The sequence below is a fragment of the Pinus tabuliformis genome, chromosome 4_1 (genome assembly GCF_031772625.1).
Source record: "Pinus tabuliformis cultivar Carrire ecotype Pingquan chromosome 4_1, CPIR1, whole genome shotgun sequence".
Lineage (NCBI taxonomy): Eukaryota > Viridiplantae > Streptophyta > Pinopsida > Pinales > Pinaceae > Pinus > Pinus tabuliformis.
In genome coordinates this window covers 857,449,036-857,469,866 of record NC_142303.1, presented here as the reverse complement: position 1 = coordinate 857,469,866, position 20,831 = coordinate 857,449,036, and the positions used below count along the sequence as shown (strand labels likewise).

Below are 20,831 nucleotides of genomic sequence, written 5' to 3'. Positions count from 1 at the left end.
TAGGGAGCTCAACAAGCTCATTGGTAAAGATAAATTTCCCACTCTTTTCATTGATGAATTGTTGGATGAATTACATGGAGAAATTTACTTCACCAAGATAGATCTTCCTTCAAGATATCATCAACTTATAATGAAGACTGAATACATTACGAAAACAACATTTAGAACTCATGAAGATCATTATGAATTTTTTATCACTCTTTCTAGCCTTACTAATTCACCTTCCACATTTCAAGGTTTGATGAATTCCATTTTCAAACCCTTTCTTTGAAAACTTGTGTTAATATTTTTTAATGATATACTAATCTACAATAAGACTTGGAAATATCATGTTCTACATGTAGATAGGTTGCTCAAACTTTTGGAGAAGAAATAATTGTATGCAAAAACATCCAAATGTTCCTTTGGGGTATAGGAGGTGGAATATTTTCGTCATATTGTATCTCATGTGGGTGTTAAGGTAGATCATCATAACAAAATTAAAGGCATCAAGGAATGAAAATTCCCCACAACCCTAAACCATCTTTGAGGATTTATCTTGTTGATAGGTTATTATTGCAATTTTTTAAAGAATTGTGGGAAAATAACAACACCTATGACAACATTACTCAAGAAAGATGCATCCTTTTTTACGCTAGGAGAAGTTAAGCCCTTTGAGCATCTTAAATAGGAAATGTTCCAAGCTATGGTTTTAGCTACAAGATACTTCACAAAAACCTTTAGGTATAATGTGATGCCTCAAAAAATGAAATTGGCATTGTTTTAATGCGAGGAATACCCAATTCTTTTGAAAGTCGTCCAATCAAGCGAAATTATTTACACAAAATTATTTATGACAAGGAAATGTTGGCAATACTACATGCCCTAAAGAAATGGTGCCCTTACCTAATGGGAAGACACTTCCAAGTAAAAATAGATCATGATAGTCTTAAATAATTTTCAAAACCAATATTATTTTCAAAAGGGAAGCAAGAATGGGTCACTAAGATGTTGGGTTATCACTTTGAAATCATCTACAAAAAAGAGAAGTAAAATTTTGTTGCAGATTCACTCTCAAGAAGGTATGAGGATGTGGAAGCATTGATTTATTCTATTTCTATTATCCAACCTCATTGGATAACTGAATAAAGGGAGGAATGGAGGAATGATGAAGACGTATGGACACTCATTCAAAAGTTACAACAAGATCCCAGTACCATTGACACATTTATCTAGAAAAATTACTCATTGTGGTACAAAGATCACTTATATCTATGTAAGAGTTACCAACTAAAACAAAAGATTCTTTTGAAACTTCACACCTCTCCTTTAGGAGGGCACTCAATATTTTTAAAGACTTACCATAGGGTTAAGAAGGAATTTTTTGCGATAGCCTTAAATCTAATATTAATAAGTTTATGGAAGAATGTGTGGTTTGCCAACAAATTAAATTTGAGATAATTAAGACAATTTTGTTACAACCTTTATCCATTTCAAGTTAGTGTTGAGAGGAGGTCTCAATGGATTTTATCATTGGCTAACCCAAGTTTGAAGGAAAGAGTGTCATCATGGTGGTATTTGATAAAACTACCAAGTATGCACACTTTCATGCATTATCTCATCCTTTTCAAGCTAATAAAATTGCTACTACATTTGTACGAATAATTCTAAAGCTACATGGAAACCCAAATATTATTGTAAGTGCCAGAGATCCCATTTTCACTGGAATTTTTTAGATAGAATTATTTTCTTGTCTTGTTACTAAATTACCTCATAGCTCATCTTATCATCCTCAATATGGACGGAAAACTAATATAGTAAACAAATGTTTGGAAAGATATCTTCATTTCTTTTTATTTGATAGAAAATAACTATGAGTCAAGTGGTTACCTTTGGTTGAATATTGGAATAACACTTCCTTCCATACTGCAACAAAAATAACCCCAATTATGGCATTGTATGGATATTATCCACCATCCATCACATCATCTATAAGATAAAATTCTAACATTCAATTAGTGTAAGGCCACATTGAGCATCAACAACAAGTTCTCTAACTCTTAAAGGATGACCTCACTTTCGTACATAATCGAATGAAACAATAAGCATATCAACATCACAGTGAAATAAGTTTTGACGTAAGAAACTCTATATTTTTACAACTATAACCATAAAAACAAATATCCCTCAAGCAAAATAAGAAGGATAATAAATTATGACGCAAGTGTTGTACTACTTACAAGGTGTTGCAAAATATTGGTACTATGGCACACAAATTAGAGTTTCCTACATCTTCTCGAATACACCTAGTTTTCCATGTTTCATGCTCAAAGAAAGTTATTGGTGACAAGCTCCCAATTCAAACAATATTTCCAGAACTTGATGAGGAAGGAAAAATCATATTGGAGCTTGAATTAGTCATACAAATAATAACCCTATAGTTACAGACTCTACTAACCTCACTCGAGTCCAAATGCAAGTCAAATAGGATGGGGATTTAATGAATTTGGGTTTGGTGCTCCCATGCTTGTGGGTCAAAGATTGGGCCTTGCATCGATGGACCTGCATAATCAATACCTTTATACCCAACACCCTGCTCATGTGTTCACATAAGCTTAATTTCAACAATGCTTTTCATATGGGCCTATGTGTTATGAAACCAACTCACATAAAGATAGACAAGAAATATCAATGCCAATGAGATAATAGTTGTAACATCATCCCACAGAGGGATCGATGTTGCACTTTGATCCTCAACTTCGCCCTGTTGAGGGTATGTAAATCAAAAATATAATTTAACATATATATTTACCAAACTAGAAGCATAATAGCATAAAAATTAAATTCAAACACATTAGTTAAATATGATTTAACAATTAAAGATAATTTCAAGACATAATTAACACATAAGTTTAAAGAGGATTTAAAAATTCTGGAGGTGTACCTGAAACAAGTGAATAAGGTCCACTATCAGTAGCATGATCATTAGCATAGATAAGAACATTACCTCTAACACTCTGACTGAAATCGAAGGTAGGATCTATGAGTTGAACACACACTGTGGGTGGTCTATGTGATCTATAATGTGACTAACCATGTAATATAGCAGACCCCCCCCAGACTACAATGGCCTGCGATTAGGGGGCATATGGGATACAACTCTACATATGTCATATAATACATATAAACTAATACAATAAAAAATGTTGACTAAACTATTACATTAATTCAAAACTATTACATATAATACATACAAACTAATCCAAGAAAAAAAATTTGGCTTACAAAGAATGTTGACAAGAAAACCATTTCTAAACTCAAGTAGAATAATCTAGTGAGAAGTTCTAAACTTTAGAGGCCACTTTTTGATAATTTGTCAACCAAAGTATTAAGTTCCATGTAAACAAAATTGAAGGAAGTGATCAAATCTACCTTCATACTTTCCTATTTCTAAAAGATGCATTTTATTTATAGGGCATAAATATGTAAATATATATGTCAAAAATTGAAAGAAACCTATTTTCAAAACTAACAAAATTTAATTTCAACCAAATAATCCAATATACTTTAAGTTTTTATAATGTTTGACTTTGACAAATGACATGTACTAAGTGAAAACACATGAAGACAATGTTTCTTGTACACAAGCCTACATAATGAAACACTATGGTACAAATTAGAAAAGAGTCAAAATCCTTTTATTCACTTTAAACGGACTTTTCATGATGGATTTAATGTATCTATCAATGATGCATTGTTGAAACTTGAACTTATATCTATATATATATATATATATATAGAGAGAGAGAGAGAGAGAGAGAGAGAGAGAGAGAGAGAGATGCTATGTTAAATGTTATATACATGTTAAATTTTAAATAGTTATTCTATTTTAAATCTTATAGTTATAGTTATATTATGTTATAAGATGTTGTACATATTACAGTATGTAATGTTATAGTTATAATAGTTAAATATATATAGCTATGTTATGAACTATAGTTATGGTTATGGTTATGTTTTATATATATAGCTATGTGATTTTATAGCTATAATAGTGTTGAAGGCTTGAAATGTTTGCCTCAACTGATCGGGGAAAACCACACGGTTGGGATCTTACGGCAGGTCATTTTCCTTTTGGGATGGTAGCTTTGCCTAGGTTTTATGAGACCAATTTCCCTTAATATAAAATCAGAAATGGATGAGATATTTAGGTGTGAGGCTAATGATGTAACTAAAACTAAGAAATAAAGAATAAATAGGCTTAAAATATCTATCCTCGGTAATCTTTCTCTGTATATGTGACTTTTAGAAAGATCTCACATTTGACTTAACATAGATCATCAAATCATTTATGAGGTTAGAAAAAATAAAGATAACTAATTTAGTCAAATAGTTAATTAAATTAGTTAATGAAAATCATTGCCCATATAATATTTCATCTATACATTCATATACTTAAAATATTCAACAAAACACATCAATAGTGATAATGCTTAATTATTTGTAAAAACATATATGAAAAACATAATTAAAATAACCATTCAACTCGTAAACACATTAATAATACACAGATAGTAGTACTCAATATATGTTGACTATACTCATGAGAAAAACAATAACAGTCCAACTTTCTATTAAGATCACTTCAAGCTACAATAGTGCAAACCAAAATTTCTTAGAAAAATTCAAAACCCCTTCCTCATATCAATGAAGAGGATTTATAGCTTCTAGTGAAAATAGAAATATAGTAAAGTACCATAAAAGACTGGAGTGGCTTTAACAAACCATAATTGATACAAAGTAAAAAGGCAATAATAGATTTCAGTTGTAATGACTTGACTATGGATAAGATGAAGGTTGGTCTCCCACATGTTGTCAAAGTTCACACATGTCTTTCATTGGCTTAAATTCGTGTGAATAATGAAGTTGTATGTGCATCCGTGCAACAAATATCACATCGTTGAGTTCTAGAAGCAGATGAGTAGTCGTGTTGGCGAGACACCTCAACATTAGCCACTAAAAATGAGGTTTAACTATGAAATGGTAATGGCATTCTAAGTCAACCTTTGACAGATTCTTGATGTTCTCAACCTTCTTCTTTGATAACTCCTGCCATGTTTTAGTTAGCAATTTAACATAGGGAAAAGTTTCCTCAAGGAAGTTTGGAATCAAGTTGCCCTGCAATAAATTGTCACTGATAGATTCAGTGAGATTGTTTGAAATATCCCTAGAGGTGAAAATTTCCATTTTTTAAGGCTTGAGTCTTATTTCCCACTCTTGTAAGACAATCTCTTTATGTGATTCTTCAATTTTAGGGAGATCAGTTGCTCTCCCTTCAGTACTAACTAGCCAATCTATATAATCTAAAATTTTCTCCTCAACCTCCTTTATAATATGTCCTCAGATCAGACAACTCATTCATTAATGAATTGATTGTTTGACATAAGTCATGGATAGTAGCCAATGTCTGACAAAAATAACTTGTTGTTGGGCAAGGAGAGTGTTTAGTTATCCTACTTCCTTCTTAAATTCATTTATCTCAAGATTAAGTTGTAATTTTTCAATCTTTTTTTGAAGCTCCTAGATTTGAGTATCCTGGATTTTCATATCAAATTCATGTTCAATATTTAAGTCATTGAAATTCGTTTGAAGCTCTCCAAGTTGTGCTTGCCATTGTTAAGCGATTACTTATTTTTCATTCTCTAAACCATGTTCTAGCTGCATAATTCTTTCATATTTATCCCTTAGGAGTTGTTGTACTTTAGAGGCTTTATTAATAGTAGCACTGGCATATTCTCTTGCAAATTGTGAGAGACCCCCGAGATCCTCAGAAGGAGAAACTTCATAATCTTTCCAAATTACCTCAAAAGAAGCATTACTAGGGACTAATGTCTAGGTTTGTTCAATTTTCCTTCTTTTTCTCTATCTTCCAGCCATGGCTCTATGATTTGGACTATAAAACACATCAATCAGAGGAATTTCCTCAATTTTCAAAACATCCTCAGAAGTCGAGAATACCAAGATTACTCTAAATCATTAGTGTCCAAATATTTATCAAAATCCCATATAGTAAGTGAGGGCATCCCTGTAACTTAAGGGATCCACATCATCTTTGTATAGAATGGAGTTTTCAGAATTTTGGGATCTGTTTCTTTTGTGAATTGTTCCCATATTGCATCCAGTTTTTTGTTTGTTAGAGTTTCTTCTGCCTGAGAAGAAGAGGAAGTACCTATCTCTTTTATTTGAGATACATTAGGGACCTATGTTGTACTAGCCAAAACTTTATCATGTTCTGTATTTTGTTGATGGAGCTTCAACAAATCGATATGCAAGTGAGTTATCCTTTTATTCCTATACTAATTAAATTGAATCAATTCCTCAGGACCTAACTATGTTGTTTCTTGTTTCTCAACCTTTGAATAGATAGAAGCTTATTCAAATAAATCATCAAACTTTTCTGGCTCATTCATGAATTGCCTAAGTTTCGCCTGTGTAGTGACATTCTTGGTGGTATCATTAGGATCATATTGTCTATTGGGAATAGTCATGAAATTTAAACATTGAATTTCTTCAATCTCAAGAGTAGCATGCCTGAAATTTTCAAGAGAAAAGACACCACAATGAATAAGAAAGGTAGGCCACATTGTCTTTTTTAGCATCTTTCATATCCTTTGAAGGGCCCTTCTCTATAGTTTGGTTGGTTGTCTCTCAGGCTAAGAGTTTATCAGGAACATAAAGGGGAAACACATGAGGGTTGGAAAGACTTCCAAAGATCCATATATAAGTGAAGGATTCTTCTCCAAACCATCTTCCAATTGATAGCAAATCATTGTTGGCTTCAAGCGAAACCCTAGGGGCTTTCTTATCAAAGACACTTTGGTGGATGGGAAGCATAACTCCATGGAAATTTTATAGAAATGAGTTTGAAATTTAGATCCCTAGAGTATATCATGATAGATATGGATAGTCATAGGGTGCTCTGTGCTCCATTTCCATCCCATAGATGTAAAATCAGAGGTGAAAAATATGGCATCCATTATATAGGCGCTCATATAGAAAGGGGGAACAATGTTCTCATAAAAATCATGTTTTCTCCTATAATTCATGATTTGAGTGATTATACTTTCAGATGATATGTTTCCCCAGTACATAATATATACATCAGAGGCAACATCAATGAGAGGTGCCCATTGATTAGAAAATTTCTGAGTATTAGGGTAACCATAAATCCTACACATCATAACGACTATTTGACAGTATGGACCAACAAGGGAGGCAATAGCATACATACCCTTATCTTATCATTTGTCTTTGTTATGATATTTTCTCCAGTTTATGATGGACTTCAATTGATGGTCATTTTACTTCATGAACTTTTGTATAAAAAGCTTGTCATATTTTTGTTGAGGTTGTGGTAGATGATACATCCTACTCAAATCACTATTGGTAAATGACCCAATGATTGTCTCCTTCTTAGTCATGAAATTCCTATTTGAAATATTCATATGGTCGATCACCCATTTAACCATATCTGTATAGGGCATGATATTGGGTCAAGTTGCAATCCTATGCAGGAATGAATTGGCAATGTCACTATAAGTAGTTTTGGAAACCGGGGTGGAATCATCAGTTGAGGTTGTTTTCACTGTCACCTTAGGTTCTTCATGTTAAAAATTTTATAAATGGATTCCAAAGATGATCTCCCAACATCGGGAGTACGGGTTGTATCCAAGAATAATGTAGACATTTCGGTAGCTTCAGGTGGAAGAGCGACTACTTATTGTTGAACAATGAGTTTCTTCCTGGGTTTAGTTTCCCTAGTCATTTCTACTGAAATTTGCTTATCGGGACTAGCCTGCGAAGGGAAAACATGTGAATAAGTGAAAACTTTCTTGACCGAAGAATTCCATAGAGAGAATAAATCAGTTCATGTCTTTATGAGAAAAATCTATTGATATCAAGCCACAATAATCAAATCCTTTAGAACTTTGAAATCATAAATTCGTTACATTTGGCCACTAAATGATCAAGTGTGGGTTCACATGGGATTTTATACATGTTAGTATATCTGAAGGTTATATTAAAGAAATATTATGTTTTTATGTTTGGAACATTCGATATTCTTACCTTCTGATAGGCTTTTATTATTAAAATGTAATGACTAAAAATATAAGTGGGAAGAGGTATTGGAGGTGTTGTATCAGAGATTTGATATTAGGGGTTGAAAAGAGTGACAACTGATTAGAAGTTCTGATATGGATAGGAGGAGTTTATCACAGATTAGAGGATTGGGAATATCGGAGATCAGGGATATGAGGATATCAAAGTATCGGAGATTTCATATATCAGAGGATGAGAAAGAAGAAATATCAAAGGATCAGAGGATGAGGGTATCATATTATTTTAAGTGATGTTTATATAAAAAGTTCTGATATTCAGAAGCTCCGACAATACTACGTGGAAATCCTGTGGGGTTAGGCATTTTATTATTATATTCACAAAGAAGCACTTTATTACTTTAGGCTTACAATATTTGAAAACTTTAATCGAGGAGGGATTTATTCACAACTTATCATATGGGACATGTTACAACATTTGAAATATTTTGATAAAGTTCTTTCGATAATGCATTTAAACAAAGTCTATGGGTAGCTTATTTATGAATATGTGTTATTAGCCTAAGCTCTAATATGAGAGCTCCGATAAGGGAATTCTCTCATTTAGTCATGTTTCTTGGTGACAAAAACTAAAATTGTCTTATTTTATTAAAAGTAAGGGATTTTATCTAAATTCAAAAGGGTCCCTATTATTTATTGATCATATTATTAACCTTAATGGGCCGGTTGTTGAGTAGTACAACAAATAGTTAAATATATATAGTTATTGCATCAAGAGATGCCCTAAAACCTAGTATGGTGTAGTATGGGGTAGATGTTAAGTGTAAATGTTTAACATTTAATAAATTTAATCTAATGTCAATGTTGGCCCTAGTTAAAAATCGACATAATTATTATGTATAAACAAAATATAAACATTGGTTTTTGTAAGTGGAATTTATAAATCATAATAATAATAGGTTAAAAGTAATATTGAACCAATATAGTGATGTTGTAGTTTAAACATTTAAATCTTGACTCAATAAATAAATAAAATTCAAAAGTAATAAAATAATAAAATTCGATTTGTTATATTGTAATTATGTTCTGTGGGGAAGCTTAACCCTTCCAACTCAAGTTAGAAATTATGCTTTGGAACAAAATGCATAAATAAATTTACGTTAAATTAGTCAATGATAAATACATAATGGTTGATTAAAAAATCATCCTATAGTATTTCTTTAGTGGTAACCAATAAATTGTGATGTGAAGTGGATAAGTAAATTTCTTGCTCAAGCGAAAGAAATTGTATAAATTTTGGTGCAGAGTAACTACTGGTAATCGTATATATTTACATCTTATTCCTATCAATTTTTTACTCAAACACTTTCTTATACTATGGTGGGAAGCGATTAATGGTAGATATGTTATTTACTTGAGTATTACATCTTATTCCTACCAATTTTTTATGCAAATAGTTTTTTAAATTATGATGGGATGTAATTCATGGTAGAATCATGCTATTTACTTGATTATAAGTTATTTTCACTTATTTTTTCTTTCGATGGTTTTCTTGAAAAGCTTAGGAATAAAAACTCACTACACAAATATCTGAAAATCATGCATGAATATTAGAACCATATCTATTAATTATGACATAAAATATGTAAGGTAATTATCCACATGGAATTATATTGCGTAAAATATGAAATAAGACCTTCAATTTATTGTCCAATCAAATATTTGAAAACAATTTTTTTAATAGTGTTGAAAGAATATTTATTTTTCAAAGTTTAACATTCTAATTTGCATTGGTCAATGCTAAACTAATAGTGATCAATAGACAAATTGACAAATTGATTGTTACAATATTCCCTTGACAATGACTCATAATGATTCAATAACCATATTTAAATTTAAATAATAAAAACATAAAAAATTAATATGTACAACAAATTTACTATATAAAAAGTTTCTTAACCAAGGATATCTACCCCCACTTTACCATGGATATTATTAACTTGTAAACAATATTTGCTACAATTCCATAGGCCAATACCATGGATTATCAATACCACATACCAAAAAATATAACTAATTTCACAATAAAAAATTAAAAAGTGAAATATTTTCAACATTACATATAACATTGATTACATCGAGTGAAAAGTATCCATCATATGGATGGAGGAGAGGGGAGAGAAGTAGAGATGGAAGGAGATAGTGACAAAAATAGAGGATTGAGAGAGAGAGAGTGATGGGGATGAGAGAATCAAAGGGAAGACTGAGAGAGAGGGAGAGAGAGGAATGGAGAGACGAGGGGAAGGAGGGGAGAGAGAGAGAGAGAGAGAGAGAGAGAGATGAAGTTGGAGGGGGATAAAGAGGGAGGGAAAAACAATGACATATAGAGATAGATGTAAAGAGAGGGAGTGACAAGGTAGATATGGAGAGAGAGGGAAAGTGGATATGATTGAGAGAAAAGGAGACATAGACATGAAAGGGGGAGAGAAGGGGAAATAGAGAAAGAGAGAGGGAGGGAGATATTTATATAGTTGGAGGGTAGAGATATAAAGATGGGGGGAGAGATAGAGGGAGGTATGAGAGAAAGGGAGAGAGGGGACTTGAGAGAGAGAAGGAGAGAGGGAGGGAGAGAGATGGAGTTGGAAGGGGCGAGAGAGACAGATGGAAGAATAAAGACATAGACATATAGAGGTGGAGAGAGAGACGGAGAGAGATTGAATGGGAGAAGAGAGGAGGGAAGAGAGAGAAAGATATAAAAGAGAAAGAGAGAGAAGGGAAAGAGACAGAGGGAAACCTAGAGATAGAAGGGGGAGAGAAGGTGAAGAGAATGAGATAGGGAGGGAGACAGCGATACGGTTGGAGGGAAAAGAGGGAGAGAGAGAGAGAGAGAGAGAGAGAGAGAGAGAGAGAGTTATGGGGAGGAGAGAGAGTGGGAGGTGGGAGAGAAAGGGAGAGAGAGGACTTGAGAGAAAAAAGGAGAGATGGAGGAAGAGAGATGGATTTATAGTGGGAGAGAGAGGAAGGAAAGAAGAAATATCTAAAGAGAGAAAGGTGGAGAGAGACAGAGGGTGACAAAGGGGAGATGAACAGAGAGTGAGGGAGAGAGTAGAGTGGGAGGGAAGAGAGAGAGATAGGAGAGGGAGAGGGAGAAAGTAATCCATCCTAGACGTGGTATGTGTATACATAAAAACCAAACTAGATCCCTTTTAACCCCAGATCTAAAGCATTGAGAGGGATCAAATCTCTTTTCAATTTAAAAGAGGTTTGTATCTCAAGAGATTTGATCCCACTCGTCGCTTAATAGATTCAGAGTTAAGATGGATCTTATAATTATATAGATATATAGTAATATTAGGAACTCTCTCTCTCTCTCTCTCTCTCTCTCTCTCTCTCTCTCTCTCTATATATATATATATATATATATATATATATATATAATTATGTTAAATAACACTGTGTTATGCTAAATATTTATAGAACTATGTTATGTTATAAATAATATATAGTTATATGATGTTATAGTTATAATAGTTGAATATGTATAGTTGTTGCGAGCAGAGGCGCTGAGTTTGGGGTAGATGTCAATCATCAATGTTTAATATTTAACAAATTTAACATTTAACAAATTTAATCTAATGTCAATGTCGACCCTAATTAAAAATAGACATATTTATTATGTATAAATAAAATATAAATTCAACATTTGTTTTACAGAAGTGGAACTTATATGTCGTTGAATTCAAAAATAATAATAATAATAGTAGGTTGAAAGTAATATCGAGACGAGTATGGTGGAGATGTTGTAGTGTAAACCTTTAAATATTGACTCAATAAATACAAAAAAGTCAAAATTAATAAAATTCAATTTGTTATATTGTAATTATGTTTTGTAGGGAAGCTTAACCCTTCCAATTCAAATTAGAAATTATGCGTTGTGAAAATTTGTATAAATAATTATAAGATGCATTGGTCAATGCTAAATCAATAATAATTGATAGAAAAATCATCCTATAATCTTTCTTTAGCAAGAACTAATAAATTGTGATGTGAAGTGGATAAGTAAATTTCTTGCACAAAGGGAAATAACTTGCATAAATTTTTGTGGGTAGTAACCACTAGTGGTTCTACACATTTATATCTTATTCATATCCATTTTGTTTGCAAACACTTTCTTAAATTATGGTGGGAAGTAATTGATGGTAGATACATTATTTACTTGAGTATAAATTATTTTCAATTATTTACTTGATTATAAATTATTTTCAAGTATTTTATTTTTTCTATGGTTTTCTTGCAAAAATGAGGAATAAAAAATCACTACACAAAAATCTAAAAATCACATATGAATATTACAACCATATACATTAATCACACAAAATATGTAAGGCAATTATCCACATGACATTATATTGTGTAAAGGTTGCAATAAGACCTTCAATTTATGGTTCAATAAAATGTTAGAAAACTAATTTTTTTAATAATGTTGAAAAATAAATATTAATTTTCAAAGTTTAACATTATAATTTGCATTGGTCAATTCTAAACTAATAGTGATCAATAGAAAAATAGGCAAATCAATTGTTAGAGTCCCTTCAAGCTAATAGTGATCAATAGACAAATCAATTGTTACACTGTTTCCCTTATAGGGACTAATAACGATTCAATAACCATATTTATATTCAATTAATAAACACATAAAACCTTAATACTAACAATAGAATTACAATATAAAAAAATTCTTAACCATGGATATCCACCCGAACTTTACCATGGATATTACTACTTGTAACTAGGTTTTCCTACAATACCATAAGCCAATACCATATGCCAAAAAACATAACTCATTTCACACTAAAAAATTAAAATATGAAATATTTTAGACATTACATAGAGTGAAAATTATACATTATATGGATGGAGGGGTGAGAGAGAAGAAGAGAGGGAAGGAGATAGTGACAAAGCTAGAGGATGGAGAGAGAGAGAGAGAGAGAGCGATGGTGATGTGGGAGACAGAGGGAGGTAATTCTAGAAATTCCTTGTAGATTCAAACTGCAGATTGTAATGTGCTAAAAAAATTGACTTGAATATACTCTACTCATCAGCAGAAATAATAAGTGATCGATGAAATCACGAAGCATAAAAGAGAAAGAATTAAATCACACATAACACAATATTTTTCTAGGGAAAGCCATAGCTAAAAACCTCTGCTATCTATATATTGAATTAATCATAAAATATGAGAATATTACAATGATTTCTTAAGCCCAAGAAACCTCTAAACTATCTCTATCTATCTCACTAATTCTGAGACAAGCTCAATCCAATACTTAGCCAATTCAGCTCCCTGTCGAGCTCTTATTTCCTTGCACAATTTTCTTGGGAATTAGACCATATTTAATTGGGAAATTCCAAAAATATGAATTGCACAATCCTCATAGTCCGTCATCTTATTGCATGCACCACCTATACAATTCAGATGATTATAGAACTGATAGTACATTATCCCGGAACTCCAATCTCAATTGGGTCTTTCTCTGATCTAATATGAATTAGTTAATTATTAGTGAATCTTCAGTTTATTGGTTGATCAGTGCTAGTTACACCACACTACTGCAGGTTACACACCACTACTAGATCTCCCACTAATTCCTCCATCAGTTGGAACTAGTTTAACTGAATTTAACTCAGTTAAACTGAATTAAATAATTAAAACTCTAAACAAACTCAACTAGGGCTCCTAAAATGTAGGGGACACTCTACATGACTCTAGTTAGATCCTTAAATTGAATTAGCTGAGCTAAATAAGTGAAATTAACTTATTTAAATACTACAAGAGGTCATGAGAATTGGAATTACACTTTAATTCCTAATTTAATTCAAGGAAAAAATTAAATTAGGATTTTTTTGTTGCATTTTCAACACTCTCTCTCAACAAGAAAGATATTAGCTTCTACCCTAATCCTACCTCTATAAAACTCAAATATTCATCTTGACAATACCTTTGCCAAATTATATGCACCATGCTCCTCTATAGGAATGTATTTTAGCAACGTGATTATCCTCTGCACACAATCTCATAGATGGTGATACCAGATATCGAGATTGTTGTGACCAATAATGAAAAACTAAATTCTCAAAGAGTTTGATACAACTTTGATTGTCATAGTAAATCACTGTAGGATCCATCTTCTGACAAAATAACCTAACAACGATCTTCCCCATCCAGATATCCTCACAATCTTCTTGACTAGCAACCATGTACTCTGCTTCTGCTAAACTAAGGGCAACTGATTTCTTCTTGTTGTTGTACCAAGAAACTACTGCTCACCCAGTACTAAAGATTCCCCCTAATGTTCTCTTCTTGTTAGATTTACACCCTACCCAATCTATATCTATGAAGCCTTGAAGCTTCACTCCCTCTGTTCATCTCTACTAAAGACCAAACTAAGTGGTGCCTCTGAGGTATCTCAACACATGTTTAGTTACCTTCCAATAAAGTTTAGTTGGCTTAACCATGGCTTGACTAAGCTCGTTAATTGTAAAACACATGTCTCGTTAGGTGTTCAAAAAATACATAAGTGAACCCACAGGCTGTCTATAAATAGTACATCCACTACTTCACCTGAAGTAGCATCCTCCTTCCTCTAGTTACTTACTAGAGGAGTGTCCATGGTTTTATTCCTCACCATGTGGAACTTCTTCAATATCTCATTGGAATAACTTCCCTGAGAGACAAATAGTTCCCATCTCCTTGCCATACTTCCATACCAAGAAAGTAATGCATGAGCCCCATGTCCTTCATCTCGAATTCTCTTGCAAGATCCTCTTTGCAAGATTTTATCATAATCTCACTACCTATTAGAATCAAATCATCGACATATAATGCTATAATCAGCAATTTACCTTCAACCACAATATGGTAAAGGTTCGCATCTTCTTCACTTTTGGTGAAGTCCAACCCAGTGAAATAGTTGTTGATTTTGGTGTACCAAGCATAGGTTTCTTATTTTAGTCCATATAGCACTTCCTTGAGTCTCCATGAATGAGACTCCCTATTGAAGGTCTCAAATAATTCTTGCTTCTCAATATCCACTTCCTCCTCAATCATACTATTGAGGAATGTTGTCTTCACATCCATCTCATGTATCTTCCATCCCACCCACACTGACAGTGTTAGAATAAATCTTCTTTATTAGTACCTTGCTACTGGATAAAAGGTGTCATCGTAATCAGTTCCCTCCACCTAAGGGAATCCTGTAGCCACAAATCTTGCCTTGTGTTTCTGCGCACTCTCATTTGTTGCTTTCTTTACCTTGTAAATCCATTTGGAACTCACCACTGACTTCTTTGCTGGTCTTGGGACCACTTCCCAAACTATGTTTCTGATAATGGAGTTATAATCCTCAACCATGGCATCAACCCATACTGTTTGTTGCATTACTTCCTCGAATGACGATGGCTCAACCTCTACACTCTCGCTTATCAGAGCCATGTAGCAAGTGTACTAATATGGTGACCTCTTGTGCCTGCATTATGATGTGGGTGCTCCAACATTCTCTCTAGCATGATGCATAAATTTTTCATCCTCTCTGCTGCACTTCCTTCCATCTCTAGAACTCTCTGCCTGAGTGGGTGCTTCCACTCTCTGATCCTTTGTATGTGGATGTTCCACATCATCCTGAGGTTCCTCCTTTGGAGCTAAAATCTCCTCATCTGCATGTAATTGAGGCTCCCTCTCAAGGGAACATCTCATGGCCTTCTCTTCATCAAACTTCACATCACTACAAACCACTGCCATCTCGTTGGATGACAGGTACACCTGATAGTTGTAAGGTGTATCACTGTACCCCACAAATATGCCCAACTCATCTTTGGGCTCTAGTTTTTTCCATGCATCCTTGGTAACATGACAGTAAACTAATGAACCAAAGATCCTAAAGTGTGCTAAATATCATTTCTTACCTGAAAAAGCTTCTTCTAGTGTACTTATCCTGAGAATTCAGTGAGGGATTTTATTATGCAAATAAAAATTTTGTTGGATGCTTCAACCCACAAGTGCAATGGTATGCCCTGGTCATGTAATGTCACCCATTCTGCTTCCACAATACCTATGTTCTTCCTTTCAGCCACCCCATTTTGTTGTGGGTTATGAGGTTCTATTAACTCTCGTTGAATGCCCTATGATTCACATAAGTTCTTCAATTCATTCGAAACATATTCTCCATTTATATCGCTTCTGAGAGCCTTATCTTTCCTGCCAGTATATTTCTCAACAAGTGCTTTAAATTCAAAAACTTTAGCGAACGTCTAATCTTTCTTCTGCATGAATAAAATCCAACACTTATGAGAAAAATCATCAAAAAATATTACATAATACTTGTGTTTGGTCATGGATGTTGTCGAGCTAAGTGAACTCTAACAAGGATCACTTCTTCTCGATTGCCTTTATCATCAAAGGAAACTTTAGTGTACTTGCCTAATGTACACCCTCTGCATGTGTCTCTCTGCTCTAGTGTACTGTTGGGAAGTATTGTAGAAATTCGTTGCATGATATTCAAAAATCCTTGGTGCAAGTGACCCAATCTTCTATGCCACAACTCACTAATGTCTCAGCTCTATACCTTCTCTTATTTTGTACTCAAAGAAGTGCAATCTTCTACATCCAATTTGTAGAGGTTCTTCACCCGATCCCTGATCTGCTTCACCTATCTTGAGGTTATGTGACAAATGAAAGCCTTTCCCTTGATAAATATCACATCGTAGCCACGATTCTCCAACATGACAACTAAACCCAAATTATTCTTCAAACTTGGAACACACATGACATATTTTAATGTGAGAGTAGTAGACTCCCTCTGAAAGGTAATAGTATTGATGTCGTTCACTCTATACCTTCAATCATCTCCCATCTTGATGTGTATCTCGAGGTCCTTCCCCTCCATGTCACTGAACAACTCTTTGTTGTTGGTAATATGGAATGAGGTTCCATTATCCAGGTACAACACACTACCCATCACCGATGTCACCATGCAAGCGATGAGGGTCAATTCTAGTTCAAATTGTGAAGCAAGAGCTTCACCTTATACTCCCTCGAGGGCTTCTTACGAGCCTTCTTGTGCTGACACTTTGTGGCATAGGGTCACAACTCATGACAGTGAAAACATTTAATCTTTGACAAGTCCTTCTTCTTGTTTCCGTGAATGGAATCTTATTTGGAGTGGAATGACTTCCCCTTCCCTTTCTTTGTGTTACCAACGAAGGCACATTTCTCCTCCTCATCATGCTTGGATGGGGATCCATCTCTGGTGTTCCATTGAACCTTTTCTTGTACAAAGTCAGACCATAATCGCTCCCACTCTAGTAGCTTCTCCCTCCCATTAACTAAATATTGGTAGTTATGACAACTCTTGGGAAGGCCTATAAATTCTAGGGTCACCAAGTTGTCTTCAAAAACTATAACACTGACACTTCCAAGCTCATCCCGACATTGAGTGAACTTGGTCAAGTATTTTGGTATTGTTTCGCCCTTCTCCATCTTAATTTTTTTGAGCTTTTTATTTAATTCCAACTTCTTATTGTTGTTGTTGTTTTGAAACAAGTTTGTGAAGGGCTTCCACATTGAAAATGGAGTTTCCTTCCTATGGAGGTTCGAGACAATATGATCTCGAATTCCTTCTAGGGTAACCGTTCTCGCCTTTGCCACACAATTTTTCCACTCTACCAGATCTTGAGCATCAACTTCCTTAGGAATATCTTTGTCTATGAATTCCTTAAGCCCTTCGTCTTCCAACACTACCTCCATCCTATCCTTCCAACCAATATAGTTTGAACTACAGTCAAGGGCATATTCGAGTCTCAATCCATAGAATGACATCATGCTAGCTCTAAATTATGATACTGCAAATTTGATTTCTCCTAGAAAAGACAAACTCGTATTCTCTTCTTCTATAGTGATTTCAACTGTGATAAAAACTGTGGAAACTCCTTCTAGATTCAAGTCAATTGTTTTGGCATATACCATCTGCAATTTGAATCTACAATGAATTTCTATAGTCTAAGAGAGAGAGAGAGAGAGGAATCAAGAGAGAGAATGGAGAGAGGGAGAGGGAGTTGTAGGGGGATAGAGAGGGAGGCAGGAAAAAATACATGGAGAGATAGAGGTAAGGAGAGAGGGAGTGACAAGGGAGAGATGGAGAGAGTGGGAGAGAGGATAGGAATCAAGAGAGAGAATGGAGAGAGGGAGAGGGAGTTGTAGGGGGGTAGAGAGGGAGGCAGGAAAAAATACATGGAGAGATAGAGGTAAGGAGAGAGGGAGTGACAAGGGAGAGATGGAGAGAGTGGGAGAGAGGATAGGAGGGAAGACAAATAAAAGGAAGGGAGAGAGATAGGGAGACATATAGATGGAGGGGTAGAGAGGGAAAGAGAGATGGAGAGAGATAATGATATAGTGAAGGGTAGAGAGAGAGAGAGATAGGCGAAGAGACAAAGGAAGGAGGGAGAGAAAGGAAGAGAGAGAGGACTTGAGAGAGAGATGGAGTTGGAAGGGGCAAGAGAGAGAGGGAAGAAAAAATACATATAAATATAGAGGTGGAGAGACAAAAGGATTGACAAAGGAGAGATAGAGAGACTAATTGAGAGAGGAGAGGAGGGAAGAGAAAAAATGATAGGAGGCTAAATTCTGTCTATCTCAAACGACATATTTAGCAGTCAGAAATTGCATAAACCGGAGGCTAAATTCTGACTAAGACGTCCCAACTGTTTTTTTTTTATAGCATTTTTAAGTGGTTTTCCGGGCTTATCTACGCATCGAATCCAAAGAGAGTCAGTCTCATTTTGTTCCATTCTTGGTCCAACGAGAGTCAGTCTCATTAAATTGCACTGTGGGATGGTAAGCGTTTGCTTTTCGTTGGGGACCCAAAAGAAAATGTGGCAGGAAAGTTGGACGTCTCTATTTGTCTTTAATCTTAGTGGAGTTGAGCTGGAACGCACAAAACGATATATCAAAATTGCGTATCAATAAATAGATTTTATGAAAAGTTATACCTTTGTTTGTTTGGTCGGCGAGGTAAAACTTATAATAGTTCGCGATATTTCCTTAATTTCGATGCGGTGGGAATAAACTTTGATGTAGAAATTATAAATAGCTTTGCCGATTTCTGATTACCTATTTCTAAATCCCGGATTACCTCTTGACCGGATTTTACTCATGATGCAGTTGCGCTGGTCTACCTAGAAAGATGGTCAAAATTGAAAAATTTTAAAGGCTTTGCTTGGTATAAATTTTAAAAATACTTACACAAAATTCTTTAATTTCAAAGGTTGCAGATAGGGTATGAGGTAAAAAATTAATATGAACTTTTCATTTAGAATAAGTTACCGCTATCGAAATGTTGAAAATATTGTTCTTCAACATTCTGAGTTTACTCGTTTTTTTCATAATTAATGTGCTTTTTTATGCTTCTGGATCGAGAAAGAATATGACCGTGAAAAGTCGACTAAAACGAGTTTTTTTTTTTCCTTTTAAGAAAATGATTCTCCTCCGAGATTCCGTTATCCTGATTATCGATTTCGTGACTTTTGTCCACGTAACGGACCACATCATGTTGATTTAGTCATGAAATTGTTAAAATAAAAAGAATACCGGATAATATGTTTCAGTGGTAAAAGTTCTTATTCTCATCGCCACAATAATAAAATAAATAAATATTAATAACTAGATTACATTTTAGGTTTTTGTTTTCTTAAAAAATGATATAATCTAAAATCAATTTCTAAAATTACCATAAATATATATATATATATATATATATATATATATAGACTCAATTTGGATTTTAAATTCTAAAGCAACGGCACCAAGTCACAACGTGAGGAGGGAATTCCTTTTATATCACAAAACTTAACACCAATCCCAAACTTACCTTAACACCGATTCTAGCGGAGAAGGCCCATAAAACCACGGGTATAACCATCCGAACAGATCCCGATCCCGGCCTTTTATAACGACGCACTTAACCCTTTCCAAAACGCACGGGGAAAATTTCCCGGGACGGAACAATTCACACCAATTGATGAACAAATGTCTGTCCCCATTCTCTGTCAATTGACAATCCCGACCCGGACCATTTCTAACAAGAGGGCTGCAAGCCCCGATAGTCCCTGCCGGGGCTGAAATCCTTAACCAGTTATAATGCAGTCCAAAGACTTGATCAATCCGCATATGGTAAAAATAAAGTTTTGACAACTATCTGCGATCCAGGAACCTTTATATGAACCAAAGTTTGATATATAAATTATTTTATTATATAAAAGCTAATTGTGTGAGATATAAACCATTTTATTATATAAAAGTGAATTGTGTGAGAGGGAGGTGGGTAATTTTTAATATATATCTGTTTAATTTAAACCGATGTAATATCAGATTTGATTAGCAATCCTAATAATATTATCAAAATTAAGTATGGTTACATGGAACATAGTCAATTTGTAATAGAGAATTATTATTTATTAAATATAGCTAATTTTCACAAATCTGCTCATTAAAAATTTGATAACCACCCATCAAAGTGTATCATATTCAAGTTTATTGAGGGCATCACTTTGCTGTATTTATTTTATAGCTTGCAACAAATTATTTTATGAAAATTACATTCAAACTCCAAATGTGTAATCCATGGTGAAGGTACATTTACAAGATTTACACAATAATATTCTGAAGCCAAATTTAACAGAATT

At 34.0% G+C, this 20,831-nt stretch overlaps 1 pseudogene; it reads right to left on the bottom strand.

Moving 5' to 3' along the window:
- Positions 1-20,316, bottom strand: part of LOC149178914 (glutathione S-transferase omega-like 2) — a 93,166-nt pseudogene extending 72,850 nt beyond the window's left edge.
- Between the last annotated feature and the right edge of the window lie 515 nt (positions 20,317-20,831).